Below are 11,273 nucleotides of genomic sequence, written 5' to 3' on the forward strand. Positions count from 1 at the left end.
AGGAAACAGTAATACATGTGTGAATAAATAGATCACAATGTGTCCCTAGCAAGCCTCTAGTTGGCTAGCTCGTTGATCAAATTGATGATCATGGTTTCCGGATCATGGGCATTAGATGTTATTGATAACGGGATCACATCATTGGGAGAATGATGTGATGGACAAGACACAATCCTACGCATAGCACTATATCGTATTGTTCGTATGCTAAAGCTTTTCTAATGTCAAGTGTCTTTTCCTTCGACCGTGAGATTGTACAACTCCTAGATACCGTAGGAGTGCTTTGGGTGTATCAAACGTCACAACGTAACTGGGTGACTATAAAGGTGCACTACGGGTACCTCTAAAAATATCTAGTGAGTTGGTACGAATCGAGATCGGGATTTGTCACTCCGTATGACGGAGAGGTATCTCTGGGCCCACTTGGTAGAACATCGTCATGAGCTCAATGTGACTAAGGAGTTTGTCATAGGATGACGTGCTATGGAACGAGTAAAGAGACTTACCGGTAACGAGATTAAACAAGGTATAGGTATACTGATGATCGAATCTCAGGCAAGTTCTATACCGACAGACAAAGGGAATTGTATACGGGATTGATTGAATCCTTGACATTGTGGTTCATACGATGAGATCTTCGTGGAAAATGTGGGAGCCACCATGGGTATCCAGATCCTGCTGATGGTTATTGGCCGGAGAGTGTCTCGGTCGTATCTGCATGCCTCCCGAACCCATAGGGTCTACACACTTAAGGTTTGATGACGCTAGGGTTATAGGGAATTATTATATGAGGTTACCGAAGGATGTTCGTAGTCCCGGATGAGATCCCGAACGTCACGAGGAGCTCTGGAATGGTCGGGAGGTAAAGATTGATATATAGGATGGATGGGTTTGGACGCCGGAAATGTTTCGGGCGTCACCGGTAGCGTACCGGGACCACCGGAAATGGTTCCGGGGGTCCACCACAGGGGCCACCAGGCCCAAGAGGTAGCATGGGCCAAAAGGTGGAGGGCAACCAGCCCAAAGTGGTCTGGTGCGCCACCCACAAAGGGGCCCAGGGCGCGGGAGGTGGAGAGGGGGGAAACCCTAGGTGCTGGTGGGCCTAAGGCCCACCTAGGGGTGCGCCACCCCCTCCCCCTGCCCTGGCCGCCGCACCTCCCATCTGGGGGGGCTGCCGCACCACCTAGGGTGGGAACCCTAGGGGTTGCACCCCCTCCTCTCCTCCTATATATACAGAGGGTTTCGGGGCCATTTTGCACACGGTTTTCCCTCTCCCTCGGCGCAGCCCTGCTCGCCTATTTCCTCCTCTCCCACGGTGCTTGGCGAAGCCCTATCGGGAGACCTCGTCTCTCCATCGACACCATGCCGTCGTGCTGCCGGAGATCTTCCCCAACCTCTCCCTCCTCCTTGCTGGATCAAGGTGCGGGAGACGTCACCGGGCTGCATGTGTGTCGAACGCGGAGGTGCCGTGGTTCGACACTAGATCGGAATCACACCGTGATCTGAATCGCTGCGAGTACGACTCCATCAACCGTGTTCTAGCAACGCTTCCGCTTAGCGATCTTCAAAGGTATGAAGATGCACTCACCCCTCTCTCGTTGCTGGTCTATCCATAGGAAGATCTGAATATGGCGTAGGATTTTTTTTGAATTTATGCTACGTTACCCAACAACATGCTCCCTTGCCCAAAGGTGGTCTTCGCGTGCAAAGTGGCTGTCGGTGCTTGATACGTCTCGAAAGTATCTATAATTTTTGATGGTTTCGTGCTGTTATCTTATCAACATTGGATGTTTTAAATACCTTTTATATCTTTTTTGTGACTAACTTATTAATTCAGTGCCAAGTGCCAGTTCCTGTTTTTCTGTGTTTTTGACTCTTTTCAGATCTGATTTTGGAATGGAGTCCAAATGGAATAAAATCCCCGAAATAAATTTTTCCAGAACAGAAGAAGATCGGGGGACTTGAGGGCCAAGGCAGGAGAGCCACAGGGGGCCCACAAACCCTATAGCCACCACCAGGGGGGCGGCGGCTACAAGGCTTGTGGCCCCCCTGGAGCTCCCCTGCCCTAGCTCTTTCGCCTATATATTCCCTAAAATCCCTGAAAAATTAGGGCATCCACGAAAACACTTTTCCGCCGCCGCAAGCTTACGTTTCCGTGCCATCTTATCTGGAGACCCTTCTCGGTGCCCTGTCGGAGGGGACTTTGGAGTTGGAGGGCTTCTACATCAACATCATCGCCTCTCCAATGACTCGTGAGTAGTTCACTTCAGACCTATGGGTCCGTAGATAGTAGCTAGATGGCTTCTTATCTCTCTTGGATCTTCAATACAAAGTTCTCCATGATCTTCATGGAGATCTATCCAATGTAATCCTCTTTGGCGGTGTGTTTGTCGAGATCCGATGAATTGTGGATTTGTGATCAGATTATCTATGATTTATATTTGAGTCTTTGCTGATTTCTTATATGCACGATTTGATATCCTTGTAAGTCTCTCCGAGTCTTGGGTTTTGTTTGGCCAACTAGATCTATGATTCTTGCAATAGGAGAAGTGCTTGGTTTTGGGTTCATACCGTGTGGTGACCTTTCCCAGTGACACAAGGGGCAGCAAGGCACGCATCGTGTTGTTGCCATCAATGGTAACAAGATGGGCTTTTATCATAGATATGAGATTGTCCATCTACATCATGTCATCTTTCTTAAGGCGTTACTCTGTTCTTATGAACTTAATACACTAGATGCATGTTGGATAGCGGTCGACGTGTGGAGTAATAGTAGTAGATGCAGAAAGTATCGGTCTACTTATTTTGGACGTGATGCCTATTGATATAATCAGTGCCATAGATAACATCACGACTTTGCGCGGTTCTATCAATTTCTCGACAGTAATTCGTTCACCCACCGTCTACTTGCTTTCATGAGAGAAGGCACTAGTTAACACTACGGCCCCCGGGTCTATTCACAACTATCGTCTCCACTTTCACTTTTACTTTGCTTTGTTTAATTTTTGCTTTCAGTTCTCACTTTGCAAATAATCTATAAGGGATTGACAATCCCTTCATAGCATTGGGTGCAAGCTCTTTGTGTTTGTGCAGGTACCTGTGACTTGACGCGATCCTCCCGCTGGATCGATACCTTGGTTCTCAAAACTGAGGGAAATACTTACCGCCGCTGTGCTACATCACCCTTTCAGCTTCGAGGGAACACCAAGGCAAGGCTCCAAGGCCACGGGGGAATCCTTTGCATATTTGCCAAGGAAGTCCCTAAAGGCGTAGCCCGTAGCAGAAGGATTCCTGGCGCCGTTGCCAGGGAGGATCGAATAGTCTCCCGTCAACACGCTCATTTCTGGCGCCGTTGGAAGGACTTTTGTTGCCTAGCAGTGCTGCAGGGGCGGGTGCAGGGATGACGTCCGTCCTGCTGGCGGGCGGCGCCGGCCTTGTTTCACTAGAAGGGAAACCTTTGGAAGATTCCTTGGGAACCCTGATACGTCCTTGCCCCCTTTGCACTGAAAGGGAAACTGCTCCGCCCTGCTGGCTGTTGCTCGCCTGTCCTTTCCCCCAAGACATCCTTGCCTCGGAACATCTGCCGCTCCGGAGGGGTCCTGGGGAGTCCCCCTTCGGGTCTTGATGATGTTCCTCCTCACAAGGCTTGGCCCCTCGCGAGGGCTTGCCTTGAGCGGTGTCGGGCCTGTTGGCTTGCTCGATGAAGTGGGCCATCCCTAGGACACAGGCAGGCAGGTCTGGGTACCCCATTCCTTGAACACAGACAACCATGGCTTCACTCGAGACGTTTGTGACGACCGAAGTCAAATCCATGCTTAAATAATTACTTGAGGGGATGAGGAATTCTCCCGACCCGTTGCTTGTGGCTAAACCCACCTCATCGGTGACGGAGGCCAAGCGGCTAAGGTACTGAAACTTCCTCCCCTCATGACAAGAATGGGACGGGGACTTTTGCCTCATTTCTCCCTCCCCCGGTCTATGGAGGACCGGTTCCTACACCGCACATTAACAACCTAGGACCTCCTCCAAAACTTGTTAAAGGTGATTTCGCTAATTGTGTTTTTCCATCAAGTCTCATTTGAATCACAGCTCAACAAATCTTTGAAGAATCATCGAGGAAGGCTATTACTCTCATGATCCAAGGAACCTTACTCCAAGAGAAGAGGCGGACAACTAATACAATCATTCCACATTGTTCATCCTTCAATTTGTAGTTTTACCAGAAGATCTCCCACACCTGCGCCCCTTCACTCGTGCAAAGAATTGTTGGGAGCACATCTTGGTGTTGTACAAGGGGAGATCAAGCATTCAACGGTCTAACTTTGAAGCGGTCCTTGATCAGGCCGGTGAGTTTGTGATGCTAGAAGATGAGGATCCCGTGATCTCTCTCGTAGGGTGACTGCGCTCGGTGTTGCTCTCCACGACCATGGGAGCAAAGATACGGATGACACGTGGATCAAGCGCATATTTCTCAAGGCCATCATGCCTTTCAGCAAAGTGATGTCTTCCGTCATTCGGCAAAGACCAGATTTCCACTCCTTGACCTTAGGCGAAGTGTTGGATGAGTTCATTGCTATGGATGTTATGAACAAGATCGCCGACAATGCCCTTGCTCGTGTTCGGTGAAAAACAGCATCACCCAACCTTGCCTTAAAGACCAAGGAAATTGTTGATGAAGAAGAAGAGGAAGAAGATGGCTCCCCCGAAGACACTAAATGCACTTATCATGAGCACTTGGCTCTTCCTTCAAGGCAGTTTTGTGGAAACAAAAGAAACTCAAGACCCAACTTCTCCAAGGACAACACAAGTGGGTCCAAGAACAAACAACGAGTATGGACATGCTACAACTGCGGCAATGTGAGTCACTTTGTGGCAGATTATCCTTATGATAAGAGGGAAGACAACGGGAGCAAGCTCATTCGCAAGGACAGGCCCAAGTCTTTCCCTAGCAAGAAGACCTTCACCAAGAAGACTCATCCAAGGGGCTTGGTGGCCCATGAAGAGTACACCTCCAATGATGAAGAAGAAGATACATGCCGTGAGGGGATGGCAACGGCCACCGTCGCCATTGCCACTTCCTCCCCCAAGGCATCTCTCTTCGGCACCACCAACGAGAACCGTATCGCCAAGTGCCTCATGACCAAAGGTATCAATAAGGCAACCCCCAGCATCAAGACAACTCTCACTACCTCTCATTCCTTGTTAGGTTGTGTTGATAATAGTGAGGTAGTAGAACTTGATGAAAATGAGTTTGATAAATTCTTGTGTAAGATCAAAGGTGAAAGCAAAAGACACTTTGTTGCTCTTTTGGAACAACTTGGTGAAGCCAATGATCTCATTGAGACTCATGAGGATACTATCTCCAATATGCAAGAACATAGTCGTGATTATGTCGATGGGATAGCAAAACTATTCATTGCTCTAGAAGAAGTGTGTGGTCTTCGTTTGGCTCTTGAGGAGTCACACAACGTTGATCATGCTAAATTACAAAAAGATCTTGATCATGCTAGTGTTCTTACTCATGTGCTTAAATCTGAGAAGGTTGCACATGGGGTTGGCCATGATTGTCTCAAGGAAGAATTTGACATACTTGACAAGGCCCACAAGGTCTTGAAAAGTACTCATTCCTCCCTTAAGGAGTCTCATGATCAACTCCAAGTAAAACTAACCAAGGAGATTTCCACTTGTCGTCCTTGTGTTTTAATTGATAAAGCTTGTGCTGCTAACCCTTGTTGTGAGCATGTGCATCTTGTGGAGGAGAATAAAAAGTTGAAAGAACAACTTGAAAAGGGCCTTGTGACGTGCATCCAAGGCGAGAAAAATCTAAATGATCATTTGAGTAATCGAAAGGAAGTTGCAGGAAAGAAAGGACTTGGGTTTGCACCCAACTCTAAGAAGAAAAAGAAAATAAAGACCAATATATCTTCCTCTCTCAAGTACATCTTTGTCAAAGAGGGTGAGAGTACTCATGAGAAGATGAAGAACAGAAAAGGGGGTGACAATGTCGAGAAGGGCAACACCACCCCACCAACACTGCCGGCGATTTTAACCTATGTTTTATGCCATGCTAGTGATGGGCATGTTTATGCGAAATTTGTTGGTTCTTATTATGAGTACATTGAGTGGGCTATTTGGGTTCCTAAGACCCTTGTTTCTAACATCAAAGGGCGCATTCAAAAATGGGTACATAAGTCCAAGCATTGAGCTCCTGCAGGAGTTTGCTTCCGGTGGAGTGATATGGTTGCTCGATAGTGGAGAAATAAATCATATGACCAGGAGCAAGGACTTGGTGGTGGATGTACATCCAATACCATCTATGCCCACCCATGTCCAATTTGCTGATGCTTCAACATCTAAGGTAATGGGATTTGGTAAGGTGGTCATCTCTCAAGATTTATCTATTGAGAAGGTCATGCTTGTTGAGTTCCTTGCATTCAATTTGCTTTCCGTTTGTCGGCTTGCAATTATGGGCTTTGCCACATTCTTTAATCTTGATACCGTGGCCCTTTTGTGGAGCAAGACTCTTAAAGTAGCCTTTGTTGGATATGTCGAGAACGTTCTCTATGTGGATAACTTTTTGGAGTGACCTACTAAGATTGTGGATGACTACTCAAGATACACTTGGGTATATTTCTTCAAGAGGAAGAGTGAGACTCCACAAACCATCATCGACTTTGCTAATGAAGCTCAACGTCAACATGAAGCAAAGATATTGATGATTATAAGTGACAACGACACTGAGTTCAAGAACTACAGCTTAAATGAGTTCCTTAGTGACGACGGGATCAAGCATCAATATTCAGCACCTTATTCCCCCCAATAGAACAGTGTTGCGGAAAGCAAGAACTAGACGTTGATGGACGCGACAAGAACCATGATGGCAGAATTCAAATCACCTTTCAAATTTTGGACTAAAGCCATTAGCACCGCGTGTCATGCATCCAATTGGCTCTACCTCCACAAAGGCTTGAACAAGACTCTGTATGAGATTCTTACCGGGAACAAGCCCAACCTCAAGTACTTCTGGGTGTTCGGTTGAAAGTGTTTCATACTCACTAAAAGTGTTCGTTTGTCTAAATTTGTAGCTAGAGATGAAGAGGGCATATTTGTTGGTTATGCTACAAACTCTCATGCTTACCGTGTTCTCAACAAGTCCACCGGACTCATTGTGGAGACATGTAAAGTGGAGTTTGATGAAAATAATGGCTCCCAAGTGGAGCAAAGTGGTCTTTGTCATGTAGGTGATAAAATTCCTCCTAAAGCCGTAAGAAGAATGGGGATTGGTCAAATACTCCCCATTAAGGAATCCCTTCTGGCCAAAGGAGAAGGACAATGCTGTACTCAAGTGGAGCCATCACCCTCGCTAGACCCACACGCTTCCGAAGAACAAAGTGAAGGTCCTCAAGCCGTCGAACCTGACCAAGGATAGGATCAACCTCGTGAAGATGGTGTCGCACCAAATGATGTCCAAGATCATGCTCCAGATTTAGAGCCTGTTCAAGATCAAGTGGAACCCCAAGATCAAGTGCAACCACAAGATCAAGGGAAATCTATTGAGAAAGCTCAAGATGGTGACCAAAGTGTTCAAATAGAAACCCCTCAATTATCAAGTAGGGAAGTCATGAAGCATCATGTTGCCAGGATAACCAACAAGCTCCGAGTTCGATAACATATCTTCAAGAATGTGCTTGGCAGCTTCAATAGAGGGTAACCACTTGTCAACAATTATCAAACTTTTGTATGCATCACACGTTTGTTTCGTGTGTTGAACCCCAAAAGGTACATGATGCGCTCGATGATGAGGATTGGGTTGAAGCTATGCATGATGAGCATAACAACTTAGAGTGCAATCAAGTTTGGAAATTAGTACCAAGGCCAACGAAGGAACATAATGTCATCGGAACCAAATGGATCTTCAAGAACAAGCAGGATGAAAATGGTGTTGTCATTCGAAACAAGGCAAGACTGGTGGCGCAAGGCTACTCCCAAGTCGAGGGTATCGGCTACGGTGAAACCTTTGCTCCTATCGCTCGTCTTGAATCTATTCGCATGTTACTTGCTTTTGCTTCTCATAATGACTTTAAATTTGCAACAAATGGATGTGAAGAGTGATTTTCTTAACGGTCCATTAAATGAGTTGGTATATGTTAAACAACCCCTGGGATTCGAGGATCCCAAGTTCCCCACTCATGTATACAAACTCATGAAGGCACTCTATGGTCTTAAACAAGCCCCACGTGCATGGTATGAGTATCTTACTGAGTTGTTGCAAGATCGTGGGTTTGAGATTGGGAAAATTGATCGCACTCTTTTTACCAAGAAGGTCAAAGGGGATCTGTTCATATGCCAACTATATGTTGATGATACTATATTTGGTTCTCCTAACAAATCTTTCATGTAAGAGTTTGCTGCACTAATCACCGAGAAGTTTGACATGTCGCTGATGGGAGAGTTGAAGTTCTTTCTCGGGTTTGAAATCAAACAAGGAAGACAAGGAACCTTCATCAAACAAGCCAAGTACACTCAAGACAAGCTCAAGAGGTCCGAGCTCGAGGACGTCAAGCCAGTCAAGTTTCCCATGTCAACAAAATGCAAGCTCGACGGTGATCTCAATGGTAAAGCCGTGGATCAAAAGGTATATCGTTCCATGATTGGATCCTTGCTTTAACTTTGTGCATCTAGACCCGATATCATGCTGAGTGTGGGAATCTATGCACGGTTTGAATTCGCACCAAAGGAAAGCCACTATGCGGCAGTCAAACGAATATTTCGATATTTGGCTCATACCCCAAACTTTGGCTTATGGTACCGCAAAGGAGCAAGATTTAGTCTAGTAGGTTACTTAACTCAGATTGGGCTAGAGACTGTGTTGGAAGGAATTCAACCTCTGGTGGATGCCAATTCCTTGGTTGTTCTTTGGTAAGTTGGTCTTCAAAGAAGCAAAACTTTGTGTCACTTTCTTTCATCGAGGCTAAGTACGTAGTTGCCGCAAGTTGTTGTGCTCAATTATTATGGATGAGGCAACTTTAAAGGATTAAGGTGTCACTTGTGAAAAAGTGCCTCTTCTGTGTGATAATGAGAGTGCCATCAAGATATCTCTTAATATGGTGCAACATAGCAAGAGCAAGCATATTGATATACGTCATCATTTCATTCAAGATCATAGCAAGCAAGGAGATATTGAGGTCATGTTCATCAAAACTCCAGAGCAACTAGCAGATATTTTCACCAAACCTCTAGATAAAGCCAGGTTTCGCGAGTTAAGGCATGAGCTAGATATCATCAATTCAAGTAATGTCGATTGAAACCAGGCACACCACACCTCACTCATCATTATATTTGGCTCTAGGTGTAGTCATGGATATAGGGGGAGTGTTATTCTCTCAACGAACTTCCCGTCCCACTATTATGCATAAATTGATCAAGTCTTTCACATTAGCCATTGGTGATGTCACTTGTACTTCAAAGACGAGTTGTGGTCATGAACCCAAGGATAATTCTTCGCGGTGTCATGCCATTTGTCTCAAACATTGGTGGATTCGGCCACCACCCTCCCTTCATCAGAAGATTCGGTTCTATGTTCTGGTGTGAACGTGCCTCTTCTTATCTTCGTTTGGGTTTTTCTGTGTTTTTTCCTTGTTCACTGGCCAAGTTGAAGTCCTTTTTTATCGAGGAGAGTAGAGCAAGTTTTCCAGGGTGTTTTGTCAACAAGGTCGCGGTACTACCACCCCCAACACGGTACGAAAATTTTACTACCACTCGGCGAGCGGTACTACCGCTCTGCGAGCGGTACTACCACCCCTAGCATGGTAGTAAATCTTTACTACTGCTGGGTGAGCGATACTACCGCTGTCCAAGCGTTACTACCGCAATGAGAGCGGTACTACCGCGCCGCCACGACCTCAGGGGTTATTTTAGGGCAGGGGCAGTTCTTTTCCCCCTTACCAATTCATCTCGTGTTCTTCTTGTTTTCCTCTCTCTCCTCTCTCAAGTTCCTGACCAAAGGACTCACCGGATCTCCATCTCCGGCCACCCTTCTTCGATTCCGTTTGGTGGGATCCTCTCCCTCGTGCCATGGACCTCGGTACTGCCCCTCGTTCCCTCCGTTTTTGCTTAGTTTTTGTTGAATCTAGGGTTATGGGCATGTATGTGTTCTTTTCTTCATGGCACCATATCCTCTTCCTAGAAGGATTGGGGAGTTCTTGGGTGGTAAATCTTTAATGTAGTAGGGCGACTTGTGTGTTGGGGTCCCCTGTAGTTCCAGATCTAAGTTTTTGTTAGAAGGATTGAGGAGTTTTTGTTTCATGGAACTGTCAGATCTGGTACTCTGCCTCCCGTGCGGTACAATCGCTCCTCCTGGAGTAGTACTACCGCTATGGCGCAGTAGTACTGTTGTTAGAGCGATAGTAAAATTTTACTACCAATCCAGCGGCGGTACTACCGCCCTTCCTTTAGCACACACATTGTACCCTCTCTTTTTGGGATTTTATGTTGCATAGTGATCTTTGCCTTGACTTCTTGTGTCCTTTGTGATGTGTTTGCTTTTTGCTTGTGATAGGTGGTGGCTCCAAGCACTCTAACCCACCTCGGGATGCCAGCTCCAAGCGTCCACGCTCATCAGATGTCCCCGAAGATTCTAAAGCTCCAAAGCACAATTTTAAGAAGACTGCTCAGAAGCCCAAGAACATTGTTGACTGGGTTGCCATGCCACTTGCAGAATTTTAGCTCCACCGAAAGGTCAACCCCAACACCAGCAATAGGGTTCAGTTCCCTGGAGGTGACATGTTCTGGACCAAGGACCAGTTTCTTATTTATGAAGACGTCCTCAAATCGAAGAAGAATCTGTATGTTCCAATGCAGTGGGTTGATCTCAACCATTTGAAGAAGGACCCTGCCTACTTTGATGATGCTCTGTCCATGGTGGAACAACTTTAGTTTAGGAGCTCATCACTTTTTTGCAAGATTTTGATTATGAGGTAGTGGTCCATTTCTTCGCTACTGTTCACTTCAGAGTGATGACGACCGCACTATAACCTGGCTGACAAATGGGGAATTACTGTCTGCTAAGTGGAAGGACTTCATGAACCTTCTCAATGTCCAGGCTCTGGGGCTGGACCACCTAGTTGGCTTGCACCCACATGCTAATACTGCTGCTCTAGGAAAGGAGAAGTTCCTGCCAAACTATATTGTGAAGGAAACCCCATCTGGTGAGGTCTCCTACGTTATGAACCCTTTTCTGGACGTCATGCACCGTATTTTTCACAACACACTGT

This window comes from Hordeum vulgare, chromosome 4H, assembly GCF_904849725.1.
Source record: "Hordeum vulgare subsp. vulgare chromosome 4H, MorexV3_pseudomolecules_assembly, whole genome shotgun sequence".
NCBI classification, from domain to species: Eukaryota; Viridiplantae; Streptophyta; class Magnoliopsida; order Poales; family Poaceae; genus Hordeum; species Hordeum vulgare.